Source organism: Hyperolius riggenbachi, chromosome 12 (genome assembly GCF_040937935.1).
Source record: "Hyperolius riggenbachi isolate aHypRig1 chromosome 12, aHypRig1.pri, whole genome shotgun sequence".
Classification (NCBI taxonomy): domain Eukaryota; kingdom Metazoa; phylum Chordata; class Amphibia; order Anura; family Hyperoliidae; genus Hyperolius; species Hyperolius riggenbachi.
The window spans coordinates 83403446-83420272 of NC_090657.1; the positions used below are offsets into that span (position 1 = coordinate 83403446).

Below are 16827 nucleotides of genomic sequence, written 5' to 3' on the forward strand. Positions count from 1 at the left end.
CCGATCACTGATTCCTCTCCCCCGCTGAAAAAGCGACAGCTTCTCTCGGAAGCTGTGCTTTTTCTGGCCGTTGCCTTCCCCCTGCGTCACTCTAAGCGTGTGTTACGCTTAGAGTGACGTCATGTAAACAAACTCATGGCCGCCATCTTGTGGCCAAAAAGTAAAACTACACTAAAAGTAAAAAAAAATAAAAACAACACACCATTACATTATAAAACTATAGTTTACATCCCACTCTCCCAAAAATACCCAAATAAAATGTTTAATATTAAAATAGTTTAATAGTTAAATATAAAAAAAAAAAAATCATTACAATAAAAAAAAACATGTAAATATTTACCTAAGGGTCTAAACTTTTTAAATATCAATGTAAAGATGAAATATTTCTATATTTTTTTTTATTTTAAACTTGTAAATAATGATAGATGCAAAACGGAAAAAATGCACCTTTATTTCCAAATAAAATATTGTCGCCATACATTGTGATAGGGACATAATTTTAACGGTGTAATAACCGGGACATATGGGCAAATACAATACGTGAGTTTTAATTATGGAGGCATGTATTATTTTAAAACTATATAATGGCTGAAAACTGAGAAATAATGATTTTTTCCGTTTTTTTCTTATTGTTCCTGTTAAAATGCATTTACAGTAAAGTGGCTCTTAGCAAAATGTACCCCCCAAAGAAAGCCTAATTGGTGTCGGAAAAAACAAGATATAGATCAGTTCATTGTGATAAGTAGTGATAAAGTTATAGGCTAATGAATGGGAGGTGAACATTTCTCAAGTGAAAACGACGGAACGCGAATGGGTTAATCAAAACAAAGAAAAGCTCTTGATTTTTCATGACAACCGATCGAAATTATCGAATTGGTGAAAAATTGGATCTTTTAATTGTATGGTGTGTGGCCACCTTTACTGTATTTTAAAATGTAATACAGATTCATGGTATGCCTATAGATTGGGGTATGGTACTGTATTAGCTAGGCCTATGGAGTTTCAAGCAACCAGAAAGCGCACTGATTGACACTGACTTATACAGCATCAGCCAATCCCTTGGTGCTGGATAACTGATACATTGATTGGTACCAATTGATTGGAACAAGCTGTACACTGACTACTTTAAATTGTATCAGTGTCATATTCTCAGTGTTGTCCCATTAAAAATTTGATACAATATTTACAAAGATTTAAGAAGTGTCCTCCCTACGTATTTTACACAATTCAATATTTTGTTTATATATGTGTACCAGCTGATGGCCGTGTTGCCCGGGTATTTATTTGGTTGGTGTTGGCTCCGCCCACTTTTTCTAACCGTAACACAGTTACTCATTGACCAAGTTTGTGAGCTTTGCGGTCTTTGGCATCAATATTTTGCATTGAAATGAAACAAATCTGATTGGCTATTTGTGGCTCCACCCCCTTTTCTGAATTTGAACCCCAGTCACCCAATGACCAACTGTACCAGGTTTGAGGCTTGTGTCAATTACAGTGCAAGAATGGCAGGAATTAAATATTCCCCTTGAAAATCAATAGTTGAATGTAGATTGGCTTTTGTGGGCTCCACCCACTTTCCTCAATACTGCAGAGTTTGAGAACCCTGCCATTAACAGTGTAAGAATGGCTGCAGTTTACATTTTCCCAGTGAAATTTGTATTTGTCTCTGCCCACTTTTTAGTTATGGTGATAAAAAGTATCCTATATGTTATTCCGGGTAATGTACCATGTGTGTGCCAAATTTCATTCAAATCCGTTCAGCCATTGTTGCGTGATTGAGTAACAAACATCCTAACATCCAAACTTTCCCATTTATAATATTAGTGAGATATACAGTGGCTTGCAAAAGTATTCGGCCCCCTTGAAGTTTTCCACATTTTGTCACATTACTGCCACAAACATGAATCAATTTTATTGGAATTCTACGTGAAAGACCAATACAAAGTGGTGTACACGTGAGAAGTGGAACAACAATCATACATTATTCCAAACATTTTTTACAAATCAATAACTGCAAAGTGGGGTTTGCGTAATTATTCAGCCCCTTGAGTCAATACTTTGTAGAACCACCTTTTGCTGCAATTACAGCTGCCAGTCTTTTAGGGTATGTCTCTACCAGCATTGCACATCTAGAGACTGAAATCCTTGTCTATTCTTTGCAAAACAGCTCCAGCTCAGTCAGATTAGATGGACAGCGTTTGTGAACAGCGGTTTTCAGATCTTCTCACAGATTCTCGATTGGATTTAGATCTGGACTTTGGGCCATTCTAACATATGGATATGTTTTGTTTTAAACCATTTCATTGTTGCCCTGGTTTTATGTTTAGGGTTGTTGTCCTGCTGGAAGGTGAACCCCCGCCCCAGTCTCAAGTCTTTTGCAGACTCCAAGAGGTTTTCTTCCAAGATTGCCCTGTATTTGGCTCCAGGGGCGTAGGGTCTGTGGTCGCAACGGTCGCCGCGGCGACCGGGCCCGGCTCCTGAAGAGGCGGGGGAGGGGCCCGGGGGGGCCCATGTCTTTTTGTAGTGCGGCCCGTGCGCGGCTGCGCACTATTAGGATGGGGGAGCCGCAGCCACGGGGAGGGCAGCCCGACCTCTCCCTTCCTCTCCCCGGGCCCCCCCCCCCCCCCTTCAGATGCAGAGTGCGCGGCGCACGGAAGCGCTGTAAGCAGAACTCACTTCCGCCCCTGCGTTCCAAGCGCCGCTGATCTCCTCCCGCTGTATAGATTTTGTTACACACTGCTTCCTGTTTAGCCGGAAGCAGTGTGTAACAGCATCTATGCAGAGCGGGAGGAGATCAGCGGCGCTTGGAACGCAGGGATGGAGGTGAGTTCTGCTTACAGCGCTTCCGTGCGCCGCGCACTCTGCATCTGAAGGGGGGGCCCCGGGGAGAGGAAGGGAGGGAGAGGTCGGGCTGCCCTCCCCGCGGCTGCGGCTCCCCCCTTCATTATGGGGGGGGGGCACCTACCTACCTACCTAACCTATCCTGGGGGGCAGCTACCTACCTAACCTATCCTGGGGGGGGCAGCTACCTAATCTAACCTATCCTGGGGGGGCAGCTACCTAATCTATCCTGGGGGGGGGGCAGCTACCTACCTAACCTATCCTGGGGGGGGGGGGGGCAGCTACCTACCTAACCTATCCTGGGGGGGGCAGATTCTGCATCGGGGCCCAGAGGTTTGTAGCTACGCCACTGTTTGGCTCCATCCATCTTCCCATCAACTCTGACCAGCTTCCCTCTCCCTGCTGAAGAGAAGCACCCTCAGAGCATGATGCTGCCACCACCATATTTGACAGTGGGGATGGTGTGTTCAGAGTGATGTGCAGTGTTAGTTTTCCGCCACACATAGCGTTTTGCATTTTGGCCAAAAAGTTCCATTTTTGGTCTCATCTGACCAGAGCACCTTCTTCCACATGTTTGCTGTGTTCCGCACATGGCTTGTGGCAAACTGCAAATGGGACTTCTTATGTTTTTCTGTTAACAATGGCTTTCTTCTTGCAACTCTTCCATAAAGGCCAACTTTGTCCAGTGCATGACTAATAGTTGTCCTACGGACAGATTCCCCCACCTGAGCTGTAGATCTCTGCAGCTTGTCCAGAGTCACCATGGGCCTCTTGACTGCATTTCTGATCAGCGCTCTCCATGTTAGGGCTGTGAGTTTAGGTGGACGGCCTTGTCTTGGTAGGTTTACAGTTGTGCCATACTCCTTCGATTTCTGAATGATCGCTTGAGCAGTGCTCCATGGGATGTTCAAGGCTTTGGAAATCTTTTTGTAGCCTAAGCCTGCTTTAAATTTCTCAATAACTTTATCCCTGACCTGTCTGGTGTGTTCTTTGGACTTCATGGTGTTGTTGCTCCCAATAATCTGTTAGACAACCTCTGAGGCCGCCACAGAGCAGCTGTATTTGTACTGACATTAGATTACACACAGGTGCACTCATCAGGCAATACCTATGGGCAACTGACTGCACTCAGACCAAAGGGGGCTAAATAATTACGCACACCCCACTTTGCAGTTCTTTATATGTAAAAAATGTTTGGAATCATGTATGATTTTCGTTCCACTTCTCACGTGTACACCACTTTGTATTGGTCTTTCACGTCGAATTCCAATTAAATTGATTCATGTTTGTGGAAGTAATTTGACAAAATGTGGAAAACTTCAAGGGGGCCGAATACTTTTGCAAGCCGCTGTATTTTTGTTTATATTTTGGCTATGTTTTTTTGTACCACTAGATGTCATCATTAGCTTGCTTTATTGCATGTGCATTTCCACACATTTCTATGAGTTTCTGTTGAGTTGCCTATGGGAGTGTTGGATTTTTCTGATCAATTTACCGGTATATGAAAATTGTCAATTTCTTGATGTACAAACCCCAAGCAATTTTTTTTTTTAGAATTTTTAATCATTTTTATCATAATTGGCGTAAAATTGAACATATGTGTGTCATATTGGTCAGGTTTTTGAGATGTTACAATCAGTAAGAAAAATTTATTAAAATTTTTGAATTGAAAAGATATTTCAAAAATTGTATGTTGTGTGGCCACCTTAAAGGTAATATCCGAGCTGTGAATAAAATATGACACCTACTTACCCAGGGCTTCCTCCAGCCCCTGGCAGTTACCCGGGGCTTCCTCCAGCCCCTGGCTGTTACATGGGGCTTCCTCCTGCCCCTGGCTGTTACATGGGGCTTCCTCCTGCCCCTGGCTGTTACATGGGGCTTCCTCCAGCCCCTGGCAGTTACCCGGGGCTTCCTCCAGCCCCTGGCAGTTACCCGGGGCTTCCTCCAGCCCCTGGCAGTTACCCGGGGCTTCCTCCAGCCCCTGGCAGTTACCCGGGACTTCCTCCAGCCTCTGGCAGTTACCCGGCGCTTCCTCCAGCCCCTGGCTGTTACATGGGGCTTCCTCCAGCTTCTGGCTGTTACATGGGGCTTCCTCCTGCCCCTGGCAGTTACCCGGGGCTTCCTCCTGCCCCTGGCAGTTACCCGGGGTTTCCTTCTGCCCCTGGCAGTTACCCGGGGCTTCCTCTTGCCCCTGGCAGTTACCCGGGGCTTCCTCCTGCCCCTGGCTGTTACCCGGGGCTTCCTCTAGCCCCTGGCAGTTACCCGGGGCTTCCTCCTGCCCCTGGCAGTTACCCGGGGCTTCCTCCAGCCCCTGGCATTACATGGGGCTTCCTCCTGCCCCTGGCAGTTACCCTGGGTTTCCTCCTGCCCCTGGCAGTTACCCGGGGCTTCCTCCAGCCCCTAGCAGTTACCCAGGGCTTCCTCAAGCCCCTAGCAGCCACTATGTCCCTCGCCACAGCTCTGCTCTCAGCCGCTGGCTCCCGGTCCCCAGCGGTCGTCCTCTACTGCACCTGCGTGAGCACCGCTGTCAATCACTCGCAGGTGGTGTGGAATGTACTGCGCAGGATGGATGAGGGGATGCAAATTTTAGGCTAATTTTATGCAAATTGATGCTGCTTGGAAATTAGCTGATTAATTTTAAGGCCGAGTGCACACATTACAGAGCGTGAAAGGTCACGTTTTCTGTCATGTGCAGGTTTTTTTGTGTGCGTTTTTAGTGCGTTTGCATTTTTTTATACTACATATGAGTTTTTCTAGCGTTTCTAGCGCCGGGAGGGAAAAAATCCCTCACAGAAGCACAAAACGTGGCCGTCTGCGATTTCTATTTTAGATGTGAACAAAACCTAAAAGTTTTATACATGCCTGTGGCTTCCTTCAGCCTCCTCTATGCCAATCGCTCCCTCTCCGCCATCCTCCACCTCCTGGACTGTCTGGTAGAAGCCCCATCAGCTTCACCAGTTGGGGCGTACCACACTTGTGCGGTCTGGCCTGGTCATCCCCCACCTTTATCCTGTCCCCAGGAGCGCTCTGCGCAGGCGCAGAATACTCCTAGCCGAGGGAGCACACTTGCGCAGACTGCGCCTGCACCAACTGGCTCCACCTGTCAGAGCTAACAGGAGCAATCGGCATGGGGGGGCTGGAGGAAGCCCCAGGCATGTAAAAAAAACTTTTATACCCTTTCATTTCAGGTGCACTTTAAAGGACAACTGAAGTGAAAGGGATATGGAGGCTGCCATATTTATTTCCTTATAAGTATTACCAATTGCCTGACTGTCCTGCTAACTCTCTGCCTCTAAGGCCTGTTCACATCTGAAAAGAGCAAAACGCAAGCGCTAGTGATTTTACCACAATTTGCATGGTAAAATCATTGGACACTTCCGCGATTCAGAGCGATCGTGATCACTCCAAAATCGCGGCAAAAATGCTGCATGTAACGCGCTTTGCGATTGGCGCTAATCGCATAGCACGACAGTGAGGTCACTGCCATAGGGTAAAATAGCACTAGCGCTTTAAAAAGCGCTAGCACTTTAGCAATTAGTGGGAATCACCCGAGAATTGCTCAGATGTGAACAGGGAACAATACTTTTAGACACAGACCCTGAACAAGCATGCAGCAGATCAGGTGTTTCTGACATTGTCAGATCTGACTGGATTAGTTGCAAGCTTGTTTCAGACTATTGCAGCCAAGTAGATCAGCAGGGCTGCCAGGCAATTGGTATTGTTTAAAAGGAAATAAATATGGCAGCCTCCATATACCTCTCACTACAGTTGTCCTTAACCACTTAAGGACCGGGGCTGGTTTCTGTGATCTGTGCTGCGTGGGCTCTCCAGCCCACAGCACAGATCAGCTTTGAGGCAGGGCGATCAGACTTCTCCCCTTTTTTCCCCACTAGGGGGATGTCCTGCTGGGGGGATCTGATCGCCGCCGCTCTGTGTGGCCGAGCAGGGGGAGGGGGGGATGCTCCTCAAAGCCCCCCTCCGCAGCGATCTACCGCCTCGCTCCCTTTCCCTCCTTCCCCTCTTTCCCCTGGGCGGCACAAGACGGCGATGCGTCCTGCGCCGCCTCTGATAGGCTTCAGCCTATCAGAAGCCGGCGATCCACGGCCAATCAGCAGCGCCGTATGGATGTAAACACAGGGGATTTCTTCCCTGCGTGTTTACATTTAGCCTGCAAACCGCGATCGGAGGCTCGCAGGCTGTTCACGGAGACACACTCCGTGAACTGACATGGAACCATGGAAACCCACAAACGATCAGCCGCCGCCTATCGGTGTTAGCTGATCGTTATGTGGTTAAAGTCAAACACTAACTTTCTCTGACCCTAACCTTGCTTACCTCATTACGCCACTGATATTATTACGCCCCAAGCTGGTATGCGTAGTATATTAGTATATAGTAGTAGTGAGTAATTTCACTTATCGCTTTGAAATGTTGGCTCCCTTGTCATGTAGCTCATGTGAAATGCCTCCTAAGTACTCCACACCCAGTGTATGATTTGCTTGAATTATCACGTACTACACCCAGTTCACCACGCCAAAAACAATCATGATCCAGTTATGTAATGGCTCATGTGCCACTTTCTATCACACGCTGCTGGGTAGACATTGTGACACACAAGTCCTAGTGTGACTTGCTGAGAATGTGCTTCAGATTTCCGCATATTTGAACAAAATGACTTTTAGTAAACCCCAGCCTGATCTTGTTATGAAAATGGGAAGTGTGCACCGAAATAGAAACCGCTGTCAGAGCTTTGTGTACCAGGATGCTTGAATGCATATTTTGTAGCTGTTGTGTGCACTTAGCTTGTAAAGTATGTTAACATATGATCAGGACACTACATTAACCCTTTCCATACCAGCAGTCTCTGGCTTAAGGACCAGAGACTGCTGGTACCACAAAACGGGGCTTACCGAAGAATCGCCGCACAGAACCGGCTGGTCATGCCACTCTCCCATCGCCGCAGGCCCATCTCTCTCTGCCGTCGCTATGACGACAGAACTCTGTGTGCCGGTCAAGAGCCGATATCATTGGCTTCTGACTCTCATCAGTGTAAGACAATGGGATTGGCTCACAGTGATCACGTGGTCAGGAGCCAATGAAATCGGCTCCTGACTGGCTCACAGAGCTCTGCTGTCAACTGACGGATGGAAAAGTGGGCTGTGGTGGGGGCAGAGCAGCGGGACCGCGTGGCAGCGAAGTTGAAATTTACATCCTGTTAGAAATAAGCGGCCACAAACAGGACATAGATTTCAACAACCACGGTCCTTAAATGATTAAAACATTTAATTTCTGATTATTTTTTTTCCCCTCTATATTTCTAGACATAAACATGAATAGAAATTAGACGGATATCACCCTAAAAGTGCCCATTAACTGTACTTTTCCTTCAATTTTTCCTTCAGATTCGATCTTTAGACACGATTTGAACGATCGAAACGGAAGGCAATTATCGATTGTTTCCATTTATGGAACAATTAAAGAAGGTTTTACATTCCGATTTAATCATAAAATTCAACTTTCGGATCAATCTTTTTTTCCTTTTCCAATCGACCAACAAATCGTTTCTCATTGATTTGGTTGACACAGCACAGTTTTCTATACAATTTGATCATAAAAATTGCGTCGAAAGATCTAATCTGAAGGAAAAATTGTACCGTTAATGGGCACCTTAAGGGAAAATTTGGGGTCATTTATCAAGGAGTGCGGCCATTCGCTGCTAGCAGAGGTTTATTTTTTTACTCTTACCTTTTTGACAGCAATGGCAAAGGGCATTTCCCATTAGCTCCAATAATACTGGGTTTCCTCCAACAATAAGACACTGTCCTATATTAATTTTTCTTTCAAAAGATGTGCTAGGGCTTATTTTCAGGGAGGTCTTATATTTTGTGGTGGTAGCGAGCTCCCCCTTGTGTGTAGCCAGATCCCCTCATTTATGGCAAGATCCCCCAATGTATAGCCAGATCCTGCCTTTGTGCATATCCAGATCCACCTAATGTATAAGCAGATCCCCCTTGTGCATAGCCAGTCCACTTCCCCCGCCGCCGATTTGCCTGCTGCCAGCCCCCTCCTCCAGAAAGTTGAATCCCTATGCTCCGCTGCCTGGAGGCATAATTCAAACCACAGATCAGAGATGTCACTTCCTGTATATGGAGACGCTGTTACAGTGAAAGTCTAGCTGCCTTCAGCTGATCTGCGTTTTGAATTATGCCACCGGGCAGTGGAGCATGGGGATCAGACTTTCTGGAGGAGGGTGCCAGCAGGAGGTAAAGCAGCGGGGAGGGGAGGGAGGTGAGACTTCCACTGCAACTAGGGCTTAATTTAGGGGGAGGGCTTATATTTTGAGCATGCTCGAAATACAGTATATGTTAGAGCTTACTTTAAGGGGAAGTCCTACTTTCAGGGAAAATCGGTAGCTAATGACTTAGGACACCTGAACGGAGAGGAACTGGAGGCTTATTTATTTAACTTTAAACAATCCACATTGGCTGTTCTGCTGATCCTCTGCCTCTAATCCTTTCAAGCCATAGACCCTGAACAAGCATGCAGATCAGGTGCTCTGACTGAAGTCTGACTGGCTTTGTCACATGCTTGTTTCAGGTGTGTGATTCATATACTACTGCAGCTAAAGAGATCAGCAGGACTGCCAAGCAACTAGTTTTGTTTAAAAGGAAATAAATGTGGCAGCCTCCATATCCTTCTCAGTTCAGGTGTCCGGATTATCTGTTGCATAGCCAATATTTTAACAGGCACCCGGGCTCAACTATTATGTAGCCAAGTCCGTGATATCGGTTGTACAGATATTCCACCATGGCACCAGATAGCAGAATTACAGGCCAGTGAGGTTAGAGGTTAGGAGTAGCTTTAGAAAGGTTTGAATTTTAGGGTAGGGAAGGGGGGAGGTTACAGATAATAGTCAGGGTGCAGAGATTAGGGTCAGGAGTTTAGGAAGCGCTTTGTGTTGGGAGGGTTTAGGAATTAGACATTGGTGGAAACAATTCACCAATGGAAAGGTTTACAATGGGGTGAGGTTAGGGCTACAAAAAAAAACACATATCCAGGCACATCGCCTCTAGTTAGGACATTAAATAAGTTATTAAGGAAAGGGAGGTGCTGAAGAGGGTTTGGCCAGAAAACAGCAAAAATCTATTAACCCTTCGAACTCTCGCATGCAAATGTTCAAACAAATGCATTCACAGATTCACTCATCCAGGCACCACTGTTATCCTGGATGAGTGAATCTGTGAATGCATTTGTTTGAACATTTGCATGCGAGAGTGCGAAGGGTTAATGGATTTTTGCTGTTTTCTGGCCACACCCCCTTCTGCACCTCCCTTTCCTTAATAACTTATTTAATGTCCTAACTAGAGGCGATGTGCCTGGATATATGTGTTTTTTTCTTGTTACTGACCCCTGTGGCTAGGGTTTTAATTCAGTGCACTCCCTCCTTCCCCTGTATGTGTTTGTCAGCATGCACACAGCTTATGCTGGTGTATGTGCATGGTGCGCATGGATACATTACGTTAGCTCCCTTGTGCGATTGGTAAGATGCGCTATCTGTCCCAGGAGAGGACGTCAGGATGTGTGCTCCTAATCCCTAGATAAGTTTGATGCAATGAATGTTTGCATGTTTGCACTATGCATGTTACAGGGCCAGAGTTAGGACACCTATGTTTACCTGGGTACTTCTGCGCAGTATAGGTGACTAAGCATAAGAATGCATTCTTCTGTGAACTAAGACCCTGGCTTTTAACTTGGCTGTAGGGATAACAGTAGCGCCTGGATGAGTGAATCTGTGAATGCATTTGTTTGAACATTTGCATGCGAGAGTGCGAAGGGTTAATAGATTTTTGAGGTTAGGGCTAGGCATTGGGTGACAGGAAGAAATTCACATTAGTAATCCTAACATTTGTATAGCGCTTTTCTCCTGTCGGACTCAAAGTGCTTGAAAACTGCAGCCACAAGGGCGCTCTCACTAGGCCTCCCTGCAGTGTTGAGGAGTCTTGCCCAAGGTCTCCTCATTGAATAGGTGCTGGCTTACTGAACAGGAAGAGCCAAGATTCAAACCCTCATCTCTAGTGTAAGAGATGGATCCTTAACCAGTACAGTATTCAGGAAGGATTTAGAGTAAGGGGTTACAGTGGGGGGTTAGGCATTAGGAAGTGAAAGGGCTTCATCAATGGCAAACAAGGCTGAAAAAGACAGATGAAGCTATTATAGCAAAACCAAGTGCTGAATACTGGGGAGAGAACATTACCGATATTCTAACTTATCAGCATGACCTGGCGCCCAAATGAAGGAGTGGCCTCAGCACACCTGTGTGTTTCTGAGCTGATTTCAACACATCAGCATATCATACTGGTACACAATTCTGAAATCGGCACAGAAACGCGCAGGTGTTCAGGCCCTGAAATGCCAGGAGTACAGTGTGAGTTCATTACTATGATTTTCATACTATTTTATTGTACCAGGTGGATCCACGTACAGGCTGTCTGTTGTGTAACTTGCACTGTGACCAGTGTCTGGGCTTCTGTCCAGGCATTTTCAGAGTGATTTTGTTTGACATAAACTAATCAAGGAATTTCTCCACAGAGAAAAACAAGCTCAGTGGCTCATTGCCTACACAAACCTAGGAGAGCATCTGTAGTTGGGGCGGGGCTTTCATTTTAGACAAAAACAGTGGTTCCGTTTTACACATCATAACGGGACCAGACGTGGTAACCAAGTAAAGATATCTAGCGATAATGGGCAGATACAACCAAGAGACAAATCTTTCTCTAATCGAATCTGATTGGAGAGGGATCTGTCGGCTGCCCATACACCGTAGGCTGAATCCTGATCAATTTTATGCTAAATTCGATCCGGCATCGGCCCTGTGTGCTGCCTCGCTGTCCCCCCATAATGTGTGTGTTCCTTTCCACCTCCCGTGCCCCATGCTACATACATTACCTGTCCTCCGCGCTCTCTGGGCTCCCTGCCCGTCCAAACGTGGCCCACATGGTTGCCTAGTAACGCGGGTGTGTGTGTGACCGCACAAGCGCCCTGTCACTCCGGCAACCAGGTAGGGCACATGTATGGAGCGAGGTATGTCTCCGGAGCAAGCGGAGGACAAGTGGCGGCCACGGACAGGTAACCGGGGGGGTGTCACATTAGGGGGGACAGCGCTGCGGGTCTCATCACGTTTGCACCCTGTCCTGGTAACACGATCAAGCAAGTCGGCCCTCGGTATTGATCACATTGTTTATCGGGCATGCACTTGACGGCACTGGTTTTCATCCGATTATAATAATCGAATTGGATGGTCGATGGGCCGCCAAGTCACCTGATGTATGGCTACCTATGCTGGATGTATGTAGCTCCGGCATCTTCCGTGCCATTGTGCAGCAGAGTGTATACAGTAGCATAAACAATGATGGGGCACTATAATGGGATAATACACAATTCAGATGCTCAGTGAAAGCCAATAATGAATCCTCATCTGCCCACCAGTTCTGGGTTTCACAGCAATGAGCTGCGGTGTTTTGTGTGAAATGACTTGTAAAGTGTTTTATAATTGGGCCTCCTAGTTGCTGTTACAGGTAAATTGAAATGATGCGGAACAATTGAAGTGATAAAAAATATAACAAATCGCAAGTCCATTTGTGACCACCAGGTGGCAGCTTAGAGAATAGTAATTTAGGCTGTAAATACAATTATTGCACATCTATTGCTATGAAGCATTTGCCCTCCTTAAAGGGACACTTAAGTCAGGAATAAAAAAATCAGTTTTACCTGCCTGGGGCTTCTACCAGCCCCCTGCAGCCATCACGTGCCCTTGCAGTCACTCACTGAGCCTCCGGTCCCCCGCCGCCAGCTAGTTTTGTTTTTGCTGACATGCCCTGACAGGGAGTCGGTGGCAGGAATGGGAGCAAATTCGACTTCGGGCGAGTCCGGATAGTTCTATCTGGATCTCACCCAGTAATTCTGTGTGGTGTGGGGGTCAAGTTTACCTGTCTGACGTCTTCTTCGCTCGTCCCTCGGCGCCTCCCACAATGTGCTCCAAGCGGCGGTCCCGTGAGTACAAACACTTGCTCCTTCCGGGTTGAAGGAGGAAGTGTTTAAAATCACGTGATGCGCGTGGACCGCATTGTGGGAGGCGCCGAGGGACGACCGAAGAAGACGTCAGACAGGTAAGCCCCCCCCCCGCCCACACCGCACAGCATTACTGGGTGAGATCCGTATAGAACTATCCGGACTCACCCGAAGCCGAATTTGCGCCCATGCCTGGTCAGTGGGCTGCTTGTGCAGGCCAGGCCACGCATATCCTTCTTCATGTTTCTGTCCTCAATAGCGCCCTGCACAGGTGCAGGATGCTATTGCAGATGGGAATGCGAAGAAAAATACACATGGCTAGGCCTGTTGGCCCTGTCAGCGAAATCGAAACTAGCTGGCGGCGGGGGACCGGAGGGTCCATGAGTGACTGTAAGGGCACCGGACGGCTGAAGGGGGCTGATAGAAGCCCCGGGTGAGTAAAACTGTTTTTTTTATTCCTGGCTTAAGTGCCCCTTTAAGGTGTCCATACATCTGTCGCCTTGGCGGCTGATCGACCATCGGATTCGATAATCATTATCGATTCGGATGAAAATCGGTGCTGCCAAGAAACATGCCTGATCAATGATGTGACCAATGTGGCCTGAAAATGGTTGCATGTATAAATCGGACATGCTGCAAGATATCAGGCTGTTGTGGCCGATCAGGTGCATGAGGGTAACGGCAAGTGATATCGAGATGAATGTACATGTGGGCTCGTGTGTGACATCACACACACGCCGCAATCTGTCAAGTTTTCCTAGATGCTACATGCAGCTTCTGGGGTCTGCTGTATTTGCAGTTTCATTGTACTCCCCTAGGACTCTTATCACAGCATGAGGACTATCTATATCAAGCACTGTTCTGGGCAGCAGCACAACGAAAAAAGCTGCCAAAAGCTGTCCATCTGAACCGGCCCTTAAAGGGACCCTAAACTGAGAAGGATATGGATTTTTCCTTTTAAAATAATACCAGTTGCCTGACTCTCCTGCGGATCCTGTCTCTAATGTTCTCAGCCACAGCCCCTGAACAAACATGCAGATCAGGTGCTCTGACTGAAGTCAGACTGGATTAGCTGCATGCTTGTTTCAGGTGTGTGATTCAGCCACTACTTCAGTAAAAGAGATCAGCAGGGCTGCCAGGCAACTGTTATTGTTTAAAAGGAAACATCCATATCCCTCTCAGTTTAGGTTCCCTTTAAAGTAAACCTGAGGCGTCAGTAAAGAAAGATTTGGTACTTACCAGGGGCTTCCTCCAGCCCCATAAGCACCGCTGAGTCCCTTGCCGTCCTCCCGAGTTTCTTTGTTCTTCGGCTATCTGTCCAGGGAACTGGCTCAGCCCCGCCAGTTGGGCTCTTCTACGCATGTGCAGGAGCAGAAGACCACTACTGATGTGACTGAGCAAGATTACCGGGACCAACAGCCAGAGAACGGAGGCACTCGGGAGGACGGTGAGGGACTCAGTAGTGCTTATGGGGCTGGAGGAAGCCCCTGGTAAGTACCAAATCTTTCTTTACTGACGTCTCTGGTACACTTTAAGGTACACATACACGAATAGATAGTTTTCAAAAATTTGACGGATTTAATAATGATATTGAATCAGATGAAAATCTATTAAAAGCCTTGACATATCTGATTGTATTTCTGATCGGAGTCAGGAGTGGTACATGATTGACACTTGCATAGCTTTATATAAAGATGACTGGCTGCATAGGTGTGACCGATAGTGGACAACACATGTACTGAGATCCATACTGGTGCAAGGAGATAGACCAGGTACACAAACAAATTCAGGAAGATATCAATCGTTTTCCTGATGCACCACAGATTGTAGAGTGTGTTCCTAGCTTTAATGAACAGCAGAGTCACCAATGACCCTGTGAAACTCAATTTGCTGATTGGGAGAGTTAAAGGGATACTGTAGGGGGGTCAGGAGAAAATAAGTTGAACTTACCCGGGGCTTCTAACGGTCCTCCGCAGACATCCTGTGTTGGCGCAGCCACTCACCGATGCTCCGGCCCCGCCTCCGGTTCACTTCTGGAATTTCAGACTTTAAAGTTTAATCGTTCAGAAACACCCTTATCAGTCTGCCAACAGCACATACACACGTGCTACTGTTGGCAGAACGTCCACCCAGTGGGAGGGTCCGGCGGACCTGTCGTTGCCGGCGGTAGTGCGTATGTACGCACCTTTACGCTGGTGCCAATCCTTTTTGCAAGTACACTACTCCTGCTAATGCACAATGTGCCCAATCCAATTCACTTTGGCCCATATGCATTTAACTTTTTCTCCTAAAGGTGGCCATACTGTACATCAGGTGACTTGGCGGCCGACCAACCATCCGATTCAATTATTATAATCTAATTAGATGAAAATCGGTGCCGCCAAGTGCATGCCCGATCGACCATGTGACCAATTTCAGGCCAAAATTGGTTGCATTAATTGTCACGATCGGTCAGGTGCACAGCAGTAACGGGCGAGCGATATTGGGCCGAGCGACAAACGTGATGAAACCCCCAACTCTGTCCCCCCCATGGTCAGTATGCTCCCCCTGGTGCCCAGTACAGTATACATTACCTGTCCGCGGCTGCCACTGGCTCTGGGCGCTGTCCTGCGTCCATAACACACCCCACATGGTTGCCGGCATACATGTGGGCGCATGTGTGGCATCAAACACACGTCCAGGTTACTCCAGCAGCCACGTGGGGCGTGTGTATGAACGAAGGAACCCAGAACTAGCGGCGGACGTGGACAGGTAATGTATAGTAAATGACTTTTAAGCCACTAGCAAGCAAAAAAAGACTTTAATAATTTTGAAAGAACTTTTTAGGTTTCAAATTGTTTTTTTTTTCATTGCAGAAAAATGATAGCACAACAATGAGACAGCAAATTAAATCCCAGTTACACCTACAGCACCTGACAGGATTCGAAGTACAATGATAAATAGTCATATGACAACGTGGGAGGAGCAGATGAATACAATCATAACAATCAAATGCCAAGTATGAAGCAGTTCAAAGATCGTATAAATGGGCGATAAGCTCTTAACTACTGGCAAAAGAAACATACTATGATTAAACTTGAAAGTACTTTTAGGCTACTTACACACCAGGACGTTGCGTTTAGGGGACGTTATAGGGCACATAACGTGCCCCTAACGCAATGCCTGGTGGTGTTGGAGCAGGACGCTACCAAGAGCCGCGTTACAAGCAGCTCTTGGTGCGCCTGCTCTGTCGGAGGCACTGCGGAGACCACGTTAGCAGAGCTCTCCGCATCACATGGTCCCGCCAGCCAATCCGCGGCCGCTCCAGGATGTAAACACTGCAAGTGCAGTGAATAATAAGTAGCCATGTGCCTGGCTACGTAGCGGCCTCTCCCCGCCTCCTCTCCGCCCATAAAATGAAAAAAAAAAACCCTACTGAGCATGTGCAAACAGTCTAACGCATGCAGTAAAGTACTGCATGCAGTACGTTATGTAGACGTGCTGCGTTACAATGTAACGCAACATGGGCACTGTGAACAGCCCATTGATTTTTCATTGCTGTGCGTTGGGGTGCGTTACAGGCGGCTCTAACGTGCGCCTGTAACGTCCCACTGTGAAAGCAGTCTTAACCTACTTTTTGATACTTTTTCAATTGCAGAGTGCAAAAGTTATTTTAAACAGAAGATGAAAAATTATCACCTAGGAGAAAACTTAAAGGCAACCTGAGACGAAAGAAGTCACAGGATCCATACTCGCCTAGGGCTTCCTCCAGCCCGCTTGAGGCCATTCGGTCCCTCGCCATCTCCCCAGGTCATAACTTTATCACTACTTATCACAACGAAATGATCTATATCCTATTTTTTTTTCGACCCAATTAGGCTTTCTTTGGGTGGTACATTATGCTAAGAATTATTTTATTCAAAAAGCATTTTAATGAGA

General features: G+C 46.9%; 1 protein-coding gene across 9 annotated transcripts in view; it reads left to right on the top strand.

Moving 5' to 3' along the window:
- The window catches only part of LOC137540857 (uncharacterized), an 82988-nt gene that overhangs the window by 1824 nt on the left and 64337 nt on the right, over positions 1 to 16827 (top strand). The window lies entirely within an intron of this gene.